Below are 9,196 nucleotides of genomic sequence, written 5' to 3'. Positions count from 1 at the left end.
TGTATTAATTTAGATACCTGAGTGTATATTTGCATATAACAATTCAATTTATTTGTGGAAATAAAACATTTAAGGAATGAAGCTTAATAGCATTCCTTTATAAAAATGAACTATATTTCAAACTCTGAATGAATATTAACTTTTAAAATTTAAACATAATCATCATGCTTTTTTTTTTAATATTGCTCTCTAATTTACAGTTATCTCCTTTCAGTGAAGTGACACAAATTCAATTAAGGAATTGAATGCTTTTATCAAATGACAAGATTTTTAGATTTGAAACACAGGAGCGCCAGTGTGTTATTCAGGGAAATAAAAAGTAGGTGTCATTTTATCATCATTCATTATTAAACTGTTAATTAAAAATGTTTTTTTCCTAAAGCATATTTGCATTTAACCCTGTTACATTAATTTTGAATTTGAGAAATAGCTGAACATTGTTATGCATGGTGGTAAGTCTGAAAAGTTTTTGTGACCTAGTTTGCCTAAAAGTCACATATTCAGGATTCAGTAGAAGTCTTAGAATCTATGGACAGAAATTCAAGAAAGAAACAGACTTAGAAATATCAATTCTCAGCACAGAAAAACTAATTTTATGGAAGTCAATAATACTAAGATTTATAAAATCAGTATTTTTAGGAATGTGATAAGAAGGTAGTGATTACTCTCTGTAATACTGTTCACATTGTATTAACCTCAGTGTAAATCAACCAAATACCCAAATAACCAAATTAGAATTACTGATATATCATTTGTTTTGACTTTTCCAAACAAAGCTTGATTAATGGAAACAATCAGTGAATGAGAATTGAAGTCATTGATATGACACCACATCTGTAAGCTGCTTTATTTATTTATTTAATGTATTGTCTCTACTATGTGCCAGACACATTTTTAGGCAAAAAAAGTTATTAAGGTTAGCAGCTTCCCTGATCTCACATAGGTTACAAGTTTATACATGTAGGTTATGATCATAAAAGAAACATCCATATTACTCATTTGAATATTTAAAGATTCTTGCCTACAGTGAATATTATTTCTTTTACTACTTCCCACAAGAATTATCATACACTTATTATTGATGTCTTCTGAAAACTAGAAAAGCTGCTTGAAATATGCAATCGTAGTTTGATACAATTATATAGGTGTGTGTGTGTGGCTAGAAAGTATGGGTGCTTTTTTAAAACACAAAAGTCAAGAATTTTAAAATGTAAGGCAGCATTTTACTTCAAAACAGTCATTTTTAAGAAATGTAGAAATATTCTGATTATCTACCTTTGTTAGTCTGAGTTCCTAAGAAAACAGGTAAGAGTGAGAAGAAAGTGAACTAGGGAAAGGAATAAAACAACAACAAATAAATACAAGGTGACACACTAATGAGCTGGTCATAGCTTCACAAAACCCTGCTCATGATAGATCATGAGACATCTCCAGTGAGACCACATGGAATCTCTGCATCTCCAAACACAAGAGAGGAGGGGCAATCTATTTAACTTTCAGATCTTTCTGGAATGCAGCATCTCACTAGTCACTCTCTCCTAGGGGGTCTTAACTTCCCTGAATTTCTAGGTTCTTGATCTGACCCTTCCTGGCAGCCATTAGGGAAGCCAATGCATCCATCCTCAACGCACCCCTCCTGCAGTAGAGTACACACTGAGTTTCCCTGTAATTGAACATAAGTAAGACTCCTAGGCCTGTAGAACCATTGTGGCATTGGTGACTGGGTACTCACAGCTATGGAAATGAGCCATTCTGCCAGGAAACAGAACAAGCTGCCTAGAGAAGGAAAGGTGGAGGAGTGCACAGGGCCCTAGTAGTATGCTAGTTGAGTGCAAAAACAAAGTCCACTACTACTTCTGTATTTCTCTCTCACTAGACTGTGAGACAGATATACTTGGATTCTTGATATATTATTCTCTGGATTTAACTGCGAAATATTTTATATATTTTCAAAACTAAACCACTCATTATACTGAAAATTAACATCTATAATGACATTAAAGACATTAATTGCAGCTGAAGATGGAAAACACAAAAAATTACACTGTAAAGAGCAACTAGTTAATTGGTTATATCACTTCCAGTATTTTAAAATAACCTTACTTTCCAATTTTAAACACACACACGTGTATTTATAAAAAAGAAAGTTATAATTTGATACTATATACAAAGTTAGCTTTTATTCCTTAGCATGTTATTTTTTTTTACCTCTAACAAGCTGAAGTATCATATTGATTTATTTTAACAGTCTTCTTGCCCAAAAGATATTTCAGTCATTACACAAATTTGTAATAAGAGTCTTTGGCTACAGTAGAGTTACACGTGAAATTATGCAAGTGCTTTCTTAAAAAATATTTGACCACTTCTCTGAACAAAAAGTAATAATGCCATTCCCAGATTGTAAGTTTTAAAAATTTTTTCCTTCATATATTACACAAATTGACTAATATCACAGTTCATCTAGTCAATTTACAAACTACATCAGCTGTTTATTGTTTAGCAACTCTCCACTTAGGCACCTTAGACTTAATGAAAAGAAAACAGAAGGAAACAAAATAACATATTAAGAATGCTTTTTATATTTGTGTACTCATCACTATCTTTATACTTTTTAAAAAGATAAATTAGCAAAAGTAATATATAGCAATTCTTAATGCAGTTTTTCAATGCCAATAAGGAAAAAAATCTGATCTTCTTCACCGCCTCACTTAACTGGAGTTCATGAATAAAGTATTTTTAAATAGATTAGGTAGGTACATTATAGTAATTGATACCACAATTAGTATGATAGATTGAGAAAAATTGATTTTTGAACCTATAAATCCTACTTTATATTTTGAATTCTATGTATTCTGAAAAAAGATGTTGCACTTTTAATACCTGTTGCCTTAGTTCATTATTACCTTTTCAATCATGATTGCTGAGTATTTTATAGAGTAGCACCTTTGTCTCTTCAGAAAAATTATGTGGTAGGTATGTTCTGAATGGTGTACATGTGGTGGGCTGCAAGTACCTATTTCAGGAGTAAATAACTTATTACCACAGTTGATGGTAGTGTTTCTGGCAGATTACCCTTGGCTTTATTAACTAGCAGTAGCACAAAATATTTGTATTAGTCCATCTTCTCACTGCTGTAAAGAACTACCTGAGACTAGGTAATTTATAGAGAAAGATGGGTTAATTGACTCACAGTTCTGCATGGCTGGCGAGGCTTCAGGAAACTTACAATCATGGTGGAAGGTGAAGGAAAAGCAAGCACCTTCTTCACAAGATGGCAGGAGAGGGGTGTAGGGGAACTGCCACACTCTTTTAAACCATCAGGTCTTGTGAGAACTCACTTACCATATGAGAACAGCATGGTGGAAACCACCCCCATGATCCATTCACCTCCCACTAGGTCCCTCCCTTGACACTCGGGGATTACAATTCGAGATGAGATTTGGGTAGGGACACAGAGCCAAACCATATCAAGATTCAAACCATTTTCTGAACTCTGAAGTGTTATCTGAAACATTGGTTGATATTGTATCACAGTTCAACTTCTACCTCCACTAATTTTTGCTTCCTTCTTTTCCCTTCCACAGATGTTTATTTCAAAAACACTCCTTAATAATCCCTCTGACTTCACCTCAGAGTCTGATTCCTGGGGGTCCTATCCAGTGACAGTGTATTTAAAGAACAATTAAGGAGTCTGCAATTTTTTGAACTCATAGTTTACATTGTAGAGTAAATATGGCAGCAAAATTTTATGATTTGTTGTGTTGAGATATGGATTCTGGAAAGTCTTAAGTGAATTGTAAGTAAAAATGAGTATCTTAAGGAGACTATTAGTGGAAGAAGAAAAATTATGAGACACTATGGGAAATGCTGACAAAGAAAGAAGACAACTGTTGCTGGTAGAAAAAAAAGAAATAAAGATGAACCTTGTTAGGTAGTGGGACCATTTATAGCAATTCTGTCACTTGCAGTAATGTGGTAAATAGAAAATGTAAGTAATGAAAAACTAAATTTGGCTATGGAGATATCCAAGCAGCTGGTTTAAAATACCAACTGGTTTCTTTTAGCTGTGTAAAGTATGTGAAGAAAGATAGAAGAGATAGAAAATTAAACAGTTCAGTTTTCAAGAAAAATGTAGAAGAAAGATAAAGAAAACTTTGACTGATTTTATAAGAAAAAATTATTTCCAATTTTTTAGATGGCAATAGGATCTCAAAATAAGAAATGGACTCAGGTTAAGATCATATTAAGAGTATTGCTGGCCAATTCTGTATTAAGCCTTAACAAACATTTTTATGGCAATAAACACTATAAATAAAGCAAAAAATATTTTTAAAAAGTTCTTTAAGATAATTGTCTCACAATAATCTAATTGTTACACTATGCCAGTGAGTCCTGTCTCAAAGGGATTTTGGACATGTCATCCTCTAACAGAGTGAATCCCAGTAAGTTTCAGAGGTACCCTGTGAGTTTTTAAGAGAATCATGTTGACAAAAGTAACACCAGCTTTTATTGAGATAAATAAATCGCAAATTTAAAACAAGCATTGGGGGCCCCAAACATCTATGGGTGGGAAGTAACCTAAGAAGTTTACTTGATTGGAAACATGGGTTATTTCCTTCAGAAAAATAATAAGAAGGTCTCAGGAAAAAGGACAAAGAGTCTACAGTGGAATCAAATAACTTGAAGAACCATTCCTAGAGTTTCCTTTAACTGGCAACATGTGCCCCACAGGATTTTAGAACTGCTGCAGATCAATCACTGCCTACTATTTTCTTACTTTTTAATCTGATGTTAATGAAAGTTATACTTATTAGAAATCATTATATGATGAGGTCAGGTATGCACCCACGAAAAGAGTGTAGGCAACTTGTTTCTGAAGATTGAGAATAATTATATTTATGGAACTATATTCATTGATTCTCTTTAAATCAGAGAACTTAGAGGCTGAGATATTGGACTTTGAGGAAATGTTGTAATAGGATGAAAGATTCTAGAGACTTATAAAAGGGGAATATTGCATGCAGGAGAAATGTAAATATTAATACTTTGTTCGCATAGGTACTTTAATGGTAACACAAAATTTCTGGTACAATTTTTACTGAGAGGTGGAGTCTAATTCTTCTCCCCCCACTCTTCAATCTCATTAGGCCAAAGTGACCGGCTTTGTCAATAAAATCTTGCAGGTGTAATATTTTGAACTTGAAAGGCTAGGTCATAAGAAGTTTAGCATATTCCATATAGGCTTCTTGGCACTCTCATTCATACTTAAATTACAATATAAGATGTCAAATTACCCTGAGACATGTGGGAAAGGGCATAGTTAGGCACATTGCCTAACAGTTCCATCTGATTTAAGCCTTATAGTCATCCTCAACAAGGCACTATATATATGAGGAAAACATGCTTAGAACTTTCAGGTTGGACCATCAGGTAGCTAAGGTCCACTGTGTGACTTTCTGTGATGCCACATTGAACAAAGTACTCAGGTAGGGCCCTGCCCATATTCCTGGCTCATGAATTCAAATTGTGACATATAATAAAATGGTTCTTTTAAAACACCCAATTTTAAGGTAGGTGAACCTCTAGATATTGTGAATCAGAACAGCTTAGGATATAAAAATCCTGTACTTCTTTTAAAATTTTTAACTGCACTTACAGCACATATAATATGTAATACTATATATATTACCCAAACTATATGTTAAAAGTAATGACAAAAAGCGCAATTACTTTTGCACCAACCTAGTAAAACTTAATACATCAATCTTACACCTAATTTTAAAACTATAGTAAAAGCCTGATAAACTTAAAATATAAAATTGAAAAAATAAGGTGTAAACAAATGAATAAGTAAAAAATTAAGTAGTGATGATTTAATAGGATATTTAATAGAAATTTGGTTGAAATTTAACAGAAATTTGGTTGGGAAATATTTTAAGTCCATAAAAATAGACTTAATTCAGGAAATAATAATTACTTAATTTTTCACAGTGTCTAATCTATAAATTCTGTTATCATATTGGAAACATTTGTGGTAGCTAGAGAATGTATGTTAATGTAGAGTGAAGGAGTTAATACTCATATAAAAATGGAGAGTAATTAAAGATTTTTGAGCAAAGAAACATTGGTCAGTATATGTTTAAGAATATTAATCAGATGATGATCATTAGTGTGATTTTGTGTGGTAAGAAAACAAATAGGGAAGGGAAATAATTAAGAAATTATTACAATAAGCCAGGCAATTGATGAAAAATATCTCAACCAATGGAAATGGAACGTCAGAAGCTTTTGAAGTGAGTTGTTTGGGTCTAGCTTCAATAGGTCAAAGTGACTGAATGAAGGTAATGAAAGAAAAAAGGGCGTTGAACCTGAGTTATTCAACAAAAGGAGATGCCATTATGAGATTTTGAAAAGCAAAAGACAAAAGACAGTTTGGGGAAATACAAAATACTTAACTTATTTTTTTCTCTAAAATATAACAAACTTTTTGTCTTAATATGTTTCCTATCCTGAAGTTATCTGTACATAACAACTTGAAACGTAAGTTATATTATTTTAATGGTTTGAGGGTAATATTTTTGAAGATTATGAAATTTGTTTTATTAAAAATACTTTCCTATTTTACTTTAAACTTCCTTAGAATTTTTAAGAATATTTTAAATATTTTGAAATGTTTTATGAATGCGTTTATCTCTTATTTGCTAACTTTTGCTTGTATTTATAGTGTGCTGACTAGCTGCTGCTCAGAAGTAATAGGAAAACCATGTGTGAAAAGCTATTCATTAAATCCTGTAAGGAATCTGTAGCTTCTCCATACTAATGAGATATTTAGCAAAAATCACTGACAAATTATATCTCTTCTTTCATTTCTTTGTATTTTTATGGTGCCCCATTGATTCAAGCCTACAATATTTACTGCACATCTGTTTTACATTTACAAATATACAGAATACTGCTTCATTTAATGTTTTATTTCTTACATCCCTTATGCCTGATGCAATTACAGCATTTAGGGAAAGGATGGAAACCTAGATGAATGAGTAGGAAGAAAAAAGTGTATCCGCAGCTGTATAATACTTAAACTTTATAGTACATACAAAGAGAGTCCTCAAGCTCCTGCAGGATGCCGAAACACCTGGTGGATGAGATGGAAATGCAAAGTAGCTTAAATATTTTAATTCACTTTGCTCAGAGAGTCAGAATATGCAACTATGTAGTCATAAACTGAATATATAGCCTGCATCAGATATTTTCTCCTAACATGTTCTTCAGTAAATGGTCCCCAAACAGCTTTAAATACCTGTCAGCCAAAATTTAGAGTAGCTTAAGAGCTTATCTAGTGGCTCCAATCAATACCTGTAGTGGCCTGACAAAAAACTTGTTTTTTCTTTGTTAAAATCCAAATATCAAGGACAATATGTGTGATAGAGACTTTGTAGTAAATATACACATATATTACTTGACGGTCTGGTTTTCAGTATGTGTTCTTGGGACCAGTAACTGTGTCAATTTTCTTAGCACAGGGAAGAGAGTGGTAAACATGTAATTAACTTTTTCTCTTACTTTTCCCTGAATCAAATATTTAAAAAGCAGATATTAGGTGAGATGTTATCCTATAATCCCAAACCTTGTGGTTTGCTACACTCATGCTGTTAACTTCAACGCATCTTCCATATGTTCTATTTTTCTACTATATATTCCTGCGCAATCCTTTCTTCCATTAAAACCAAACCAAGCAACAAACAAAAAACATTGATAAATGCCATAGCCAACCATGTTGTTGCACTTAAAAAGCGGGAGTCCTATTATGGTTTTTTGACCTAAGCCCAACCTTAACCATTGTCATAAACACTCTAGCTATTAGCAATATGACTACCCTATGGTCTCTTAATCCAAGAGTGTATAAATTTCTCTTAAAAAAACTTTGCAATGCTATGAACAAACAAAACAAAACAGAAAAGATTAGGCCTTTGCAATATTGTAAATATATATATTTTTATAATCTATAGAATTGATTTTATGTGTTGGTAGCATCTATAGAATAAATATATATTGATATATTTATAGAATAAACATATTTATTCTATCAAATAGAATATATACATAGAATATATAATTATTCTATAGATGGTACAACTCATACACTATTACACATTATTTATGTACCTAATATACATACATTGTACTTAATATATGTTATTATATAACTTATGCATTATTAAAAACTAGACACCTCAGAAAGAAAAATATTCTACTACATTTTTATGCCAGTTGAGTAGATTATCATGCACAGGTCACTGGCCTCACCTACCATAGCTATGATCTATAAAATCATGAGAAATTTATGATCTGCTGCCTGGCAGTTGAACAAATCAGAGTAAGAGAAGTTTTGCCCTGTTAATTGCAATCTGAAATGAAAAAAAAAATTTCCTGCTATCTCAGATTGACTTTACAATAAAATTACCAATAAAAATAATTTTGTTTTTAATTTGGACCATCTGGTGGCTTATTTATTATGCATATCATATTGATGTGGAAATGCATTCAGAAGTTTACATATTAGAATTACATACACATATCTGGAACATGATACTTTTTAATCTGATATTTGTCTGTTAAAAATAAACATATATCTCTTACATGTTATTATTGTGCAATTCACATCCCTAACTTTTTTTTAGAAAAAAAAAAACTTTTTTTTTTTTTTTTTTTTTTTTTTTAGAAAAAGGACCATAGCATTAAGAGGTAATTTTTTTTTTTTTTTTTTGAGATGAATTCTCACTCTGTCGCCCAGGCTGGAGTGCAGTGGCGCGATCTTGGCTCACCGCAACGCAACCTCCGCCTCCGAGGTTCAAACAATTCTCCTGCCTCAGCCTCCTGAGTAGCTGGGACTATAGGCGCATGCCACTATGCCCAGCTAATTTTTTTATTTTTATTTTTATTTTTGGTTGAGACAGGGTGTCACCATGTTGGCCAGGCTGGTCTTGATCTCCTGACCACGTGATTCGCCTGCCTTAGCCTCCCAAAGTCCTGGGATTACAGGCATGAGCCACTTCGCCCGGCCAAGAGGTAATCTTTAACGTTACTTTCATTTTTGAATTGTCAGTCAGAATATTATTAGTTTTGACTAAAATTATGCTAAAATACATATCACCTTTTCTATCGTCTCAAAGAACTTTACATATTTTTTATTTTT

This window comes from Pan paniscus, chromosome 3 (assembly GCF_029289425.2).
Source record: "Pan paniscus chromosome 3, NHGRI_mPanPan1-v2.0_pri, whole genome shotgun sequence".
In the NCBI taxonomy this organism is placed as follows: domain Eukaryota; kingdom Metazoa; phylum Chordata; class Mammalia; order Primates; family Hominidae; genus Pan; species Pan paniscus.
Note: the sequence above shows the minus strand (reverse complement) of the source record.